At 33.4% G+C, this 16,000-nt stretch overlaps 1 protein-coding gene across 2 annotated transcripts in view; it reads right to left on the minus strand.

The window, feature by feature from the left end:
* The window catches only part of LOC106471972, a 44,258-nt gene that overhangs the window by 9,805 nt on the left and 18,453 nt on the right, over positions 1 to 16,000 (minus strand). Inside the window, exons 3-5 of one of the 2 annotated variants that reach the window (XR_002613385.1) lie at positions 15,047 to 15,217; positions 6,692 to 14,575; positions 5,649 to 6,536 (exon numbers count right to left, since the gene is read on the minus strand). The gene's annotated coding sequence lies outside the window, so the exon portion shown is untranslated. Of the gene's footprint in view, positions 1 to 5,648; positions 14,576 to 15,046; positions 15,218 to 16,000 lie in introns of both variants that reach the window. The other variant, XR_002613384.1, reaches the window with a different exon arrangement.

Consider the following 16,000-nt stretch of genomic DNA (forward strand, 5'->3'; position numbering starts at 1 on the left):
GCCACCCCGCGACCCGCAGATTGCGAGTCGAGCACCCTAACCACCTGGTTATGCCGGGCCCGAGATTGGATAATAAACTTTATTTTTCCTAGTAAATGAATTATAGGTCAAAGAGACAAATAATAGAAATTAAAAAACCCGACCCTTTATTGTGTGTTGCTGCACATATCTAAACGTTCACATGTTATCCAGAAAATGTAGTCTATAACTGTTAAAGAGTGTGATATAAATTTCAATTTATAATATTTTCCTAAGAACAAAAAAATTAGGCCAACTTCTGTCAAGAAAATTTGTTCACAGTGGCACATCAGGATCAGTGAATCAAATTAAATTTATAGATTGTGACAGTTCTTACATAGGAGAAACTAACCAATAGCTTTCAATAAGATTGAAAGAACATTTGAAAGCTTTCTCTGGTGTAGTTGAACATATGGTTAAACGTAATTATTGCTTTGATTTTTGAGATGCTGAAATCATTGCTAAATAAAACAATAGAAATTGTAGACAATTTAGAAAAGCTTTCTCTCTTTAACAAAAACCAAAAACCTAACTTTAATAAATATATAGATATATAATGGAGATTTTTTGGTGCCTAAGTCATTATTTCACATTATATAATTAACCCCCCCCCCAAAAAAAAAGAACGTACATCATATACAATAGTTAATCGAACCGCCTAAACGTCGCGTTAGTGTAGCCTATATAATGTGTAAAGTTCAGTATACTCCAATCCCTTATAGTGATGACATACGACGAGATACGCTTCTGTAGCCACAAAGAATATCAAAGAAGTTTATGGAAATGTTTTGAATATTCGTAAGTGTCAATGATGATTTAGCAAATTTCATTCAGGTGACTTTAGCCTTAAAAGCTGTGATAGTAGGGGCCGACATGTTGGAATTAATATTGATGCTCTGAAGATGCTTGTTGAGTCTATCCCAAGGCACGACACCAGTGGAATGGCCCTGAAATTGCATAACTCTCATGAAACAATACGTAAACATCTAAGGAATATGGGAAATCTCCATAAAGAAGGTGTTTGGGTGCCTCATGAAGTCTCCGATGATAACGTGTGAACGTTGCTTCGTCTCTTCTGGCGCGTAATGCGCGTGAACAATTTTTGGAAAATGGATTCTATATGCGACTATTAAACGCCAAAAACAATGGCTCAGTCGTAGACAAAAACCACTTCCTACTCCAAAACCTGAACTTCATCCGCAGAAAGTGATGCTTTGCATTTGGTTGGACATCAAAGGAGTAATTCATTTCTCAATCCACAGCGAACTGTCAGTGCATAGATTTACAGTCAGTAACTGGAAGGTTTAAATTAAGCCCTTCATCAAAAACGCCCTTCCCTCGTCAATCGGAAAGGCGTTCTTCTTCTCCACGACAATGTACGTCCACATGTGGCACGTTTGACGAAACACAAGATTATGGAGTTGAGTTGGGAAGTTCTCCCCCACCCACCATATTATCCAGATAGGGCACCATCAGATTACCTTCTTTTTCGTTCGCTGTAACACAATCTTAATGGGAAAACGTATGCAAATGTGGAAGGTGTTAAAGAGAACATCGACATGTTTTTTTGCTTTAAAGCCAAGCGATTTCTTGAGTCATGGCATTAACAACCTGATTGTAAAATGGAAAAGCATCATCGATAAGAATGGAGACTATTTCATTTAATAAATGTTTTTTTAATATATATATGTTATTCAGGATTTTTCATCTAAAAAAGCGACATTAATGTCTTGACGACTTAGTATATATTTATATTTATTCAATTTTTTCCTTACTTCACTATTGTTGATATATATTGCATTACCGTTAACGATGTACTATCATTACTGATATTGTAACACGTGGCAACTGATACTAGGCAAGCCTAGCAAAACATAATGTTTTTAAAAACATATTATCTTCTATATACAAAAAAACGTCAACATTATGTTGTTATTTTGTTTGACAAATTCTTCCTACAAATGATTCAAAACTAATAATAATTTGAATGACAACGTTCTTTACTGCCCCATTCCGGGTTCTTTACTGCCCTATTCCGGGTTTCCATTAAGAAAAATGTATACCAGTATTTCGACGACAGATTGTCTATAGTAGGCCACTGTCGTCGAAGCCTTATGATGCCAAAGCTTATTTAGACTGGTTAGAATGCTAAATAGTGGATTGTGGTTACTAGTTTTGCATTTATTGTCTCTCAAAATACTGATATGAGTAGCATTGGAAATAAGATTTTCTGTCGTCGTGTACTCAGTTGGACATTTTGATGACATCTCGCGCAGGGCAAACGCCTCATCGTTAAGAATAGCCTATAAAGTAATAAGTGTAATTGAAAAGCTCCCCTGTTTTCTCTTACTAACGAATTATTGAGAGTGGAGTATTTTGAATTAATATCAATTGTTTGTGTGATTTGTTATGACACTTGTAAAACTAGCAAGGCTGGAATATAATGAATGGAATATAATGGAATTTAATATAATGAATGAACTTTAAACATCTCATTTATTGATACTAACATTTCAGTAGCAAGCATTGCGGAGATGAAACGCAACAAGAAACTTGCTAAGTTTGTGATGAAGTCTCGAATATCTTTATATTATAGTCGCCAAGAGGAGTAGGATGGAGAAAAAAGCCGAAATGTCGTTACCCATTATCCTGCTCTTTAAAAGTGCTTGGGATACGTATTCGTATATTATAAATGTTAAAGTCTGCTTTCTTAGTGTATGTGTGTGTTTGAAAAATGTGGAATACCGGGACTTGGAATTAAGAAAAAAACAACAACAATCACCTGATCACCGAAGTTGAGTGAAATACTGTAGAACGGAAACTAAACAGAAAACATAAGGTCAGTAGAATTGAACCAGGACGAAGGAAGAAAACAAGACTTTGAGATGACGCCCACGTTCTCTTATCTTAAATGTGACGTATGTTTCGTAAGCATTTTTCTTTGTTTAAGTTATAATACGTTAAGCCCCCCCCCCCCCCGGTGGGTCAATGGTAAGTTTATGAACTTACAATACTAAAATTCTTGATTTGATTCCCCGCAGTGTACAGAGAGCAGATAGCTAATTTTTAGGTTAACACTAAAAAAACATGGGTTTAAACACGTTGAATATCTAAGAACGTAACGTTAGGAAGGCTTAAGGGTTGAGTGATCGTAGTAGCAAATCTAAAAATAAATATTAAAAAACTCACCATATGTAGAGGATACTCTGTCAGGCTGGACGTAAATAGAATAGAAGGATACTCTAGCTTCTTAAGATCATATGCTTTATTGCAATTATTTACAGATGTTAACAGTTTATATATTTCCCAACCAGATGCCTTAAATTTCTAAAATCAACAGAAACAGCTTTGCCAGGAGCTACGATGTGAAAAATTATTGATGTTATCCTACTAAACAAATTACAGTTCAGATAGTTTAGCTAATATTGTTCAGATTACGTCACTTTAGGAAGAATGCTAATCTATTAATAACCAAGTTACAGTTCAGATAGTTTAGATAATATTGTTCAGGTTACGTCACTTTAGGAAGAATGCTAATCTATTAATAACCAAGTTACAGTTCAGATAGTTTAGATAATATTGTTCAGGTTACGTCACTTTAGGAAGAATGCTAATTTATTAATAACCAAGTAACAGTTCAGATAGTTTAGATAATATTGTTCAGGTTACGTCACATTAGGAAGAATGCTAATCTATTAATAACCAAGTTACAGTTCAGATAGTTTAGATAATATTGTTCAGGTTACGTCACATTAGGAAAAACTAAACTCTTGATAATGCTCTTAGTGGCTCAGCGATAAGTCTGAAGACTAATAACTCTAAGAATTGGGTTTCGATACCTGTGGTGGGCACAGTACAGATAACCCATTGTATAGCTTTGTGTTTATGAAAAAATAAAGAATCTTTTACTAACCAATTTACAGTTAATATAGGTTAGATAATATTGTTCAAGTTACGTCATTTTAGGAAGAATGGTAATCTCTTAGTAACCAAGTTACAGTTAATATAGATTAGATAATATTGTTCAAGTTACATCATTTTAGGAAGAATGGTAATCTCTTAGTAACCAAGTTACAGTTAAAAGAGGTTAGATAATATTGTTCAAGTTACGTCATTTTAGGAAGAATGGTAATCTCTTAGTAACCAAGTTACAGTTAATATAGATTAGATAATATTGTTCAAGTTACATCATTTTAGGAAGAATGGTAATCTCTTAGTAACCAAGTTACAGTTAAAAGAGGTTAGATAATGTTGTTCAGGTTACGTCATTTTAGGAAGAATGGTAATCTCTTAGTAACCAAGCTACAGTTAATATAGGTTAGATAATATTGTTCAGGTTGAGCTACACTACCAAGGAAGCTAATCATACTTACCAACAAGAGGTATTTTCACGAAGGTACTTAAAAAACAACGGTTTCGGGCAACATACCTTCATCGGGTTTCTAATGAGAATAAAACTCTTCTATTAACCGTTTTATTCTCAATGGAAACCCGACGAAGGGCTGTTGCCCAAAACGTTGTTCTGGTATTTACCAATAAAATCATTGTAATTTGGCGAGTTTGTCACCATTACTACACTTTTTATTTTGAATTTTGTAATTTCCTCGCCCACGCAGTTCTTTTATTACTATTATTAAACAGCTTATCTACAATATATATATATTATACAACTTTGAAAGCTCCAACGTCTTAATATCCTGCTTGTGTTTTGTTTTTCTGACATTACTTTGAAGAACTGCAAAAGGTTAGATGGAGAACGTAAAAACTGGTTCGAACTCCCAAAAAATTAACAACGTAATTTTGGAATATTAACATTCTGTCATTAGCATGTAACTTACAGATCGATCATATCCTGATAAAATATCGCATTGTTTTCGCTGTAACGTTAGCTGTCCATCTTTTTGTAACCACATCATACCTGGTCCCAAGACAAACATCATGGCGAAGTGAAAAGATAATCAAATACGTTTTTCACCTTGGCAATGTGCATCACACATTAGAACATTTTTCATATTTTTATTAACAATTATTCAAGAGCTATACATCACATTGATGTACGTATAAATAATCTGCTGAATTACCTAATTATATAGATAGAGCTACTTTAGCTTTAGAATTTACAACATCAATTCGTCTTGATCACAAATTTATTTCACTCATCGTGAAAACATAATTTCTACAATGATTCAACATAGAGTGTTTGACGTCATGTTTAGGCCTATTTGTTTACACATTTCACTTCCATTGAAACTATACCTTATTTGAAGGAACCAAATCAAATGTCCTCCCCTAGTGGCTTAGAGGTAAGTCTCAAGGCTTACGACGCTAAAGTTTGAGTTTCGATATCCGTGGTGGGCAGAACTTAGATAGCCTATTTTGCAGCTTTGCGCTTAACAGCAACAAACCAAACCAACTCAAACTCTTCATTAGGCACTTAAGCGTTGAAAAGGAATACTAACCAAATTTTATGTAAATGTACTTTAAGATCTGAATTAATTGGTAAACCGTATAAGGTTGAAGAACTTGCCGACTCACTGAAAAATAATACACATTAGCCTACTTTTCTAACCATATGTGATTCTTTAAAAATCTCAATAACACAAAAACATAAACCTATGACTGTTACTTACCAAACAAAAATTTCTGCTGTTCACTTTCGTACAAAACACTTCTTAACCGAAACGTGACTGAAATTTCAGGACAGTAGTACAGTAAGCCGTGCTATACGATTTTATACGGCCCATCGTGTTCGGCCCTCTGTAGATGAATCACGCAAGCCATTAGCCCCCTGGAGGAGGGTGGGGGTTTCGTTCTAATAAAACCGAGATCCGCCTCTGCCGCATCTATGTACTATATCATAATTTAATGTCAAACAACTTTAACTTCACCATATTAGGAAAAAATTTGAATAGGTTAGTTTGTTGCGCAACTCTGGTTTGTCGGTAAGCGAGTCGGTTTTTTTTTTTTCACAACTTTTGTTAATGTGATGCTTGTACTAGGACCCAAGTACAGATGTTGTTCTTTCAGATAATGGAACGATTACTACCCCTACATCAACCATCACCGTTTAAAGCCTTTTTTTTTTTTCAAAGCCAGCAGCTCAATTGGTGGCGAAAACAAATTTAAGTGGAATAAAAGCATAGGTTTTGTTTATCATGCTTATGATAATACATATTGTAAGATTTGCTTGTTGGATCTAATGGAATGTTTATTTTAGTCAAGACTTTTCGTTGTTCAAAGTGAAATGAAGAAAATTTTGTATAATAAAACTCATCTTCCTGAAGAGAGGGAAATCTGTTTGAAAAGAGAACCTGGATAACTAGAACTAACAAATAATTTGGACAACTAGAACTAGCAAAGAACCTGGACAACTAGAATTAACAAAGAACCTGGACAACTAGAACTAACAAAGAACCTGGACAACTAGAACTAGCAAAGAACCTGGACAACTAGAACTAACAAATAACCTGGACAACTAGAACTAGCAAAGAACCTCGACAACTAAAACTAGCAAAGAACTGGACAACTAGAACTAACAAAGAACCTGGACAATTAGAACTAACAAAGAACCTGGACAACTAGAACTACAAAGAACCTGGACAACTAGAACTAACAAATAACCTGGACAACTAGAACTAACAAAGAACCTGGATAGTTAGAACTAAAAAAGAACATGGACAACTAGAACTAACAAAGAACCTGGATAGTTAGAACTAACAAAGAACCTGGACAACTAGAACCAGCAAAGAACCTGGAGAACTATAACTAGCAAAGAACCTGGACAACTAGAACTAACAAAGAATCTGGACAACTAAGACTAGCAAAGAACCTGGGCAACTAGAAGTAGCAAAGCTCCTTAAGCATGGAAATTTCACGCATCAAAAAAGAAAGTATCATTCTTCTACAAAATCAAAATATTCTATAGTAAGAATAAATGTAGTTTTCTTCTCCAAGATCAGAGCCTCCTATATTAAAAATAAATGCAGTCTCCTTCAAGATCAAACCCTCCTATATTAAAAGTAAATGCAGTCTCCTTCAAGATCAAACCCTCCTATATTAAAAGTAAATGCAGTCTCCTTCAAGATCAAACCCTTCTATATTAAAAGTAAATGCAGTCTCCTTCAAGTTCAAACCTTCCTATATTAAAAGTAAATGCAGTCTCCTTCAAGATCAAACCCTCCTATATTAAAAATAAATGCAGTCTCCTTCAAGATCAAACCCTCCTATATTAAAAGTAAATGCAGTCTCCTTCAAGTTCAAACCTTCCTATATTAAAAGTAAATGCAGTCTCCTTCAAGATCAAACCTTCCTATATTAAAAGTAAATGCAGGCTCCTTCAAGATCAAACCCTCCTATATTAAAAGTAAATGCAGTCTCCTTCAAGATCAAACCTTCCTATATTAAAAGTAAATGCAGTCTCTGCTTATAGGATCAGAACCTCCTATAACGAGGATTAAATGCATTCTCCTTCTTCCAAATCAGGGCCTCCTATGTTAAGAATAAAGACAGAATCCTTATTTAAGATCAGAACCTCATATAACTATAATAAATCTCCCTATCCTTAAAATCGCAGAAAATCTCTTCTTCTGAAAACCTCTCCAAATTAATAATAATTCCAATTTTCCCGCAAGATCAAAAACTCCATTAATAAGGTTACTAACATTACTCTTCCTACAAGAAAGAAGTCCTGAAATACTAAAACCTCACAAAACTTCAACGATAACTTCTTCTTCTGCCATGGGCGTCCGCAAAGGGGGCTTTTCCCCCTTGGAAAATGAGAAACACAATTTTTTCTTTATTCATTCAGCATATGTATATGAATTTTTTATTCAGTTCGCAGTTTCACACTACTTTGCTCCCCTTGGAAAACTTTGCTCCTCCCTGGAAATACTTTTGCGGACGCCCATGTCTTCTGCACGATGTAAATGCATACCACCCGAAACTTTATTCGAATACTGGTATTAACAGTAACTCGTATATTGCACCTAAAGCAGAAAGAAGCTTGTTTAGAAACACAGCCTTTCGAACCGAAACTATTGGATACACTACTCACTAGGTTATCTCGGGCATCAGTCATTAATATTTTAGTTATTTTGCTATTGTTTATTATTCTGTATTGTACCCATTCTTTGTTGTTGTTGGTTTTTTATTTTTACATTTATCTACATCTTCTATCAAAAGTAATTGCTCTATTATAGGGTTGAACCACTAGTATTACCACGACAGACCTTTAAAATATTGTATTTGTATTTATGGCTAAACTATTAGGACTATTTGGCGCCTTCCCTGTTTTCGATTACTAACCAGGGGGAAGGCAGCCAGTCTGCAGCACCATGTCACCCGCACTCACAGCTTAAAGTGGGGGGAATATTTTGTGGTGCCACATGGATTCATAGCTACTCGCCAGATTCAAAATCTAGAGCTCTACACAGGCCAATCCGCAGCCCTTAGAAATTACATTCTCTGTAGAAAATAAATTTCAAGTCGGACTGTTTGTAAAAACGATGAGAGTGTTGATATAATTGGATTCAAAGAAAGTATGTATTGTTATATCATACAATTAAGTAGATTCATGGATTCAAAGAAAGTATGTATTGTTATATCATACAATTAAGTAGATTCATGGATTCAAAGAAAGTATGTATTGTTATATCATACAATTAAGTAGATTCATGGATTCAAAGAAAGTATGTATTGTTATATCATACAATTAAGTAGATTCATGGATTCAAAGAAAGTATGTATTGTTATATCATACAATTAAGTAGATTCATTTTACATTACAATATTAGTTGTTGTTTTTTATCTTCTTTGTTAATTTATATTCATAATTGTTTTTTTTTATCTTTCAATTCACCGTAAGTTTTGTTTATTATGAGTCTGTTTATGATACTTAATGCGATACAGTGAACCATTTTGCCTGTTTGTAATCTTTAATGCAACACAGCATCATTTCAAATAGTTAAATGCCAAATCTCGTCTTTAGTGCGTATTTACAATGTTTGAAATTACAGGTTAGGTTCTCTGGAAATGATTATCTTTCGAGATTATTTGAAGTGAAATAATGCAGATTTTTGTGACATGCGTTTAATTTAAGGTATTTCGTACTTCGTGTGACACATGGGCTAAAAGGCCAGATCAGTGACCCCAAGGTTAAATCTCTTTGTTCTTTTGTTGAATTTCGCGCAAAGCTGCTCCAGGGCTATCTGCTTTAGCTGTTTCTAATATACACGTGATAGACCAATCGAATAGTGAGACTTACCGTCATACTAAAACACCACCACGTCTGAAAGAGCAGATATACTCGGTAATGGGATTGGAACCCGCAACCTGCAGATTGCGAACGATTTACAAATGCTGTAAATACGAAAGGTAACCAGTCAACAGCCTCTAACACGAACATAATTGATCAAATAGCGTAACCAGTCAACAGCCTTTAACACGAACATAATTAATCAAATAGTGTAACCAGTCAACAGCCTCTAACACGAACATAATCAGTTAAATAACGCTCATAGCTGAAAGTGTTCAGCAGCATTTTGCGGACTCGAATCTTGGACCTTTCGACCTATAGTCTGCCACACTAATCATTAGGTCACACCCATCATTGATGTTAAGGCATTCTTACAGGTGTGATTTTGTGTTTGTTATCTAGAGTACGAGGTGTTTAATAATGGAAGAAACAAGAAGAACACGATAGAGAACTTAAGATTTATTTTTACACACTTAATAAACATGCTTGCGTTTTGAAATCGAATATTTAATAAACATTGCGTACTATAATGTCTTCCTACTAATAAAGTAGTTCTTTTATAGCGCCTTTACCCAAAGACTAATATCTTTCCTGTTTTATTTTGTAGTGCACTTTATTTACTATTATATTTCCTGTTCTATTTTGTAGTGCACATTATTTACTATTTTTCTCTCCTATTTTATTTTGTAGTGCACTTTATTTACTATTATATTTCCTGTTTATATTTTGTAGTGCACTTTATTGACTATTATATTTCCTGTTTATATTTTGTAGTGCACTTTATTTACTATTGTATTTCCTGTTTATATTTTGTAGTGCACTTTATTTACTATTATCTCACCTCTTCTACATACAGACTGTTATTATTTTGTAAAGAATCTGTATTTAGCTATTATTTTACCTGTTATTATTTTATAGTGCACATTTATTTCGCTATTATCTCACCTATTATTATTTTGTACTAAATCTATATTTTGATTCTATCCCGTTAACATCTTGTGGTGTTTCTGTGTTTATCCTCTTATTATTTTGTAGTGCATCTGTATTTATTATTTTTCCTCACGTGTTAGATCTGGGTGAATGTATTCGAAGCTTTAGAATTAATCCATGCAATAAGGATTTTGATATTATTATCTCTGTAATGTTAGGTATGTGGGATTAATTTATTAGGATTAACATGTGGAACAAGGTTTTCAACATTATTGTCTTTGTATCATTAAATGTATACGTTTGATTTATCAGGATTAATTCATGTAGTAAGGCTTATTTTATTATTTCTCTGTAGCGTTAGATATGCAATGTTAATTTATTAGGCTTAGCTCAGGGAGCAAGGCTTTTTACATTATCTTTGTAGCGTTAAATCTGTACGGTTAATCCATTAAGTTAACCCGTGCAGCAAGACTATATTATTATAGCGATTTTAAAGTATTTATTTATCTCTTTTTTTAAAGAACATAATTCTATGAGAAGTGATTATTATTCTTTACTCTCAATTACAAAATTTATGTATAATACGAACTCGCCTTTCTTTACAAGCAAAGTGTTAAATCGCTCTAATCATAGTCATCTACGTTTTAGATCACGCTCTTCTATTATTGGTGGCAAGTGAAATCTTAAGACAACTTAATCCACTACAATGGTTATAAATTTAGTTTCAAAAATGAAAACTTAAGTCCTCAGTTTAATCACAAGAGGCGTTTGCTTATCCTTTTTAAACTGGCGTTACACGTATGTCTTTGAAATATATATACTCATTAACGAACTTACGCTACAGTTACTAATCCACTTAAGATTACTAATACTTTAAACAACTGGAAAGTGTAGTGTTTAACAAAATACGTTCAATAGCAAAAACCTCAAAATGAACTGAAAATATAGCCTAAGCTAAGGCACTCGAAAATTTTAGGATAATTTGTTTAAAAATAATCTACAGCGGATGTTACTAAAGCAATATATATATATATAAATAGATACAACAATTTGTTTAGTCAACACTCGGAACTATTCGGAGAACATATATTTAATTTCGTTTTTCGTGAATAAATAAAGTTAAATGGGAAAACACTCTCCTTTTAGCATCGAGATAGCCAATCAATTTTCTTGTACGTTTCCATTCCAACCTTCAATGAAAACATCTAATTATCTGCCTATAAATTAGAAACAACCACATTCCGGTTGTGACAGGACAGATAATTGTCTTTAAACATTGCCAGTGACCACCAGCTATGCAAACTACAGGTAATATATACATTTCAAATAGCACGTTTTCAAAAAACTGAAATTCGGATACAAACAATCCACAGTAGTAGATCATCCAAATCAAAACCTAGGACGAATTTTCTATTAAAACAAAGATCTTCAGCACCTTGAGGCTCTGTGACACACCAACAATTCTTAACACGTCTAGACACGTTCTCGTTACGGAATGCTTCACATGTAAAACCTTCATTGTTCATCATAAATCGTAATATTGCCTGTCATAAAAATATTTTGTGTGCCTCTATTAAGATTCTGCTTCTTTATTTTTTTTTACTTTCGCGACACAATTATCATCAATAATTTAGTTTTTATTCGAATCATGAATAGTTGTTAAACACTGTGTTCTCTTGTTATTGACAGTAAAATTATTATTACACAAATAGTTATATATATATATATATATATTACGTAATAATTTGTATAGATGTACAAAAGTTATTACTTTACAATGAAATGAATTTGCAGTTACATGTTACATTTAAACGTAGTGTAAATATAAGTATTGTTTGTTTGTAATTAAGCACAAAGCTACACAATGGGCTATCTGTGCTCTGCCCACCACGGGTGTCGAAACCCGGTTTCTAGCGTTGTAAGTCCGCAGAGTAAATATAAGTAACTGTCAAATGCCTCATTTTAAATGCCCACCACACAACACAAGTAAAATACATGTTGAAAAGTATAGGAAATATTAGAAACAAATTATTTCTTTTGCAATAAAATATTTTCAATCCGAACTTAACATTTGTTTCGAAATTTCCTTCTGTATAGCTGCAAATTGCAGGTGAAAACAAGTATTATATATATATATATATAAACACCAATTCCTGCATTATTTTCACTCCAAATTGTATCTACAATAAAAACTTTATTAATTACATGATTGAATTTCGTTTTGAGAATCCTCATCATATCGAAAAGAAATCAGGTCAGTTAATTCAAACAAACCGTATAGAACAATGTGTCACTACTATAACTTTAAGTGACAGACCATGTACAACAATGTGCCATTACAATGAGTTTAAGTGACAAACCGTATACAACAATGTGTCACTACTATAAGTTTAAGTGACAGACCATGTACAACAATGTGCCATTACAATGAGTTTAAGTGACAAACCGTATACAACAATGTGTCATTACTATAAGTTTAAGCAAAAGACCATAGACAACAATGCGACACCGTCATAAGTGTAAATAACCGCAGTTTACTTCTATGTGATAATTAGTTAATTTTGACCCAAATATAACCAATACGAACAATTTTGTCTGTTGATCCTGTAAAATCAAAAAGAAAGTACTGCGATCTGTTATTCTCTTCGAGGCTAAAAAATAAACTTCTATGGAAAACAACGTTCCGAGCAATAAGGAGTTTAATTAACTAACACTCAGTGTTATTACTTTCATAGTTTATTGTAACTGTTTCTAGATTAGTTAACCGATGTACAGAAACAAAGTTTCTTATTGTTCATCAAAGCACGCACAACTTGAATACTCCATAAAGTTATCCTATTGTAAAACAAAGATTAATCGCCGGAAAAAAAAAGAAGTAAAGCAATAAACAATACACAAGTCCGCATTTACTAAGACAAGCCGAGGATATCGGTTGGACTTGAACTTTATATACAGACTGTTTGTAAGACATTTTATCCATGCTAACAACCAATAGCATTGTAGACAAACCGCCTAGCTTCATAAGACTATAGTAACTTAACATACAGCAAGCACAACATGACAAATACGGTATAAACAGCTGATGTTTTTACTACCAATGGAGCGATGTGGACCGAATGGAAATCAGGCCTATAAAGTTCGTAGAAGCTAAGTAAACTTGTTAGCCAGAGGGGCCCTCTCTGCATACTTATGAGTACTTAAGTTTAGACTTATTCAATACTGGAATTTTTTTAGGTCTGTGAACGACGAATACAAATAATGATTTATTAGATATTTTAACATGCCAGTTTTAGATTTTTGAACATGAAAAATTTAGAACATATTTATTTACTGGCCCTGTTGTAGTGATAGTACATCAAAATAATTCTGAAAATGTTAAAGCGAAAAAGAAACCCTATAACAAACGAATACGTTCAAGTTCGTGTCAGAAGAAACCGTTCAACTAATTTACGAAATCAATCAGAGTTAGATAACTGTATATGTATCAATAAAATAAAACAGTTTTTGTGAAAGCATGTCAGGTGATTCTAACGAATCGAGAAGGTGATTTAATCAATACAAAAAAAAAGCTAACCAACTTTAAACGATCGAATTTACACGGAGAGTCACGTATTCACTGTAAATGTTGACCCACATATAACACAGATTTGAAAAATTAAAATGTAAATTACACTGATGTAACACTCATGGTTTGACGCAAAAATATAGTTCTAAAACGTAGTTTGATTATTATAGTTTCATCTTTTTTATAGTTTACTTCACACTTCAAGTTATTTTATGACTTGATTTATTTACTTCTTTAAACTAACATGGAACTTTTTACATCTTCCCTGAAAACGGCAAAATTCATACACCAGTTTTTGGACCCGACGAATACATTATTATTCGGTCTTATTTATTCTGAAACAAATTTTTTATAGACTTTAACATCTAAAACGTTTGAAATGTGATTAGAAGTTTCGTCAGTTGTACAACATAGATCTCTATTACAAAGCCATGCTCTACATGTGGGTCCATTGTAACACTTTCCTTTCCTGCAGTCTTGTGAACAATGAATGGACCAATTTTTCCACAAAACTTGCCTTCAATAACTTTACTTTTCCTTTGGCATTGTGTAAACTAATCAACAAATATTCACAGCCACAGAAAAACCATTTTAGCTTTTCCAGTTCCAACCTATTATTACAAGCGCCACTAAGTGGAGTTGAAGAAAATCACCACCAGGAGACAGGTATGGCTTTCCATTGCAGGCATCGTAATCGCAGGTGAGGACACATCCGTGTAAAGTGTCATCTTCGTACTTGAACTGTCCACATTGGTTATGCATGGTCTCCAAGACACACGCACGGATCACTAACTCCACGTTACTAATACCTTGAAAAGAAAGAAGAAATGATTAAAAATACCGAAGATTTTAAAACAGGAATATCAAATAAATAAAAAAAGTGGATCATAAAAAATGTCGCTTAAGGTTTTGTTTTTCTTTAAAATGTCATTCCATCCGCCAGTTTGTGAGCGTTTCGTAATTGAGGATTTGTTGTTTTTCACATGAATTTCGGATGTGTAACGTGGAAAACTATCTTGTTGCTACTTCCAGAAAACGTGCCTCTCCAAGATAAGAAGTATCATTTGTTGATGTCTATCTTCTAGGCAAATCACGCAAAATGTAAATTATACCTATCTTGAATGTTATATGTTATTTAAGCTTCTGCTGTCGTGATATGTGACCTAAAAGGAGACATATTTTAGGTACTAAAGGTAATCCGACTTTAATTATAAATATTTCACAGACAAAATGGTTCATGGATTTCTTACGTGAAACGTGCTATTATTATTATAACCTACCTGTCATGCCAATCACTTTAAGACAGAAGTTTGCAGGAAACCACCCAACGTGACCTTCTTTTGGTACCATACAATTTTCAGTATAGGTACTGTTAGCAGGGTTGAAAGGGTCGTGACAGTCGGGGTCAGTCCCATTGCGGGAACTGCACGTATAACAGTTGATAGCCAGTCCTGTAAATCACAATGCACCATAGTTAAACCTCGATAATATGGCCATAAGTATAGGCGTGCTGTTGTTAATACTAGTTTATAAAATCAACCCAGAACAACTTAATAGCCAGACCAACACATCAAGTTAATCAATGTTTTTCATATGTCGCAGATGATTTTCGGCCCTATATAATTTAGTAGTGGAGCCCCTGTAAAACAGTGTTTTATTAGTACATAGATGAACAGCAAAGAAATTCACGCTATGAATCTAATAACTTTATTAGTATTGTTCAATTTCAAAAATGACACAGCAGCCTTGAAAATGGACATAGATCATTAAATTAATTACTTACAATTAATTACATTGTATAAGTGTTATAGTCAAACTTCAACAAGCAATACTTAACAATTAGTAATGTATAACAATGCTTAACAATACACGTTGTATAATATTTGGTCAAGCTTCGACAACCAGTACTTAACATTATTGGTAAATAGAATTAAAGCATAACCTTACAGAGACTGAATAAGTCTAACTGTTGTAGTTAAGATCAGTTGTGCTGCAGAAAGAATGAAAATATTAACAATGTGTTCAGATCACACGATAATCGTTTTGTATCCAGAATAAATATTTCACATTAGTTCACGTAACCGTATTCATAAAATAAGTCTAACTGTTGTAGTTAAGATCAGTTGTGCTGCAGATAGAATGAAAATATTAACAATGTGTTCAGATCACACGATAATCGTTTTGTATCCAGAATAAATATTTCACATTAGTTCACGTAACCGTATTCATAAAAT

The sequence above is a fragment of the Limulus polyphemus genome, unplaced genomic scaffold (genome assembly GCF_000517525.1).
Source record: "Limulus polyphemus unplaced genomic scaffold, Limulus_polyphemus-2.1.2 Scaffold4996, whole genome shotgun sequence".
NCBI classification, from domain to species: Eukaryota; Metazoa; Arthropoda; class Merostomata; order Xiphosura; family Limulidae; genus Limulus; species Limulus polyphemus.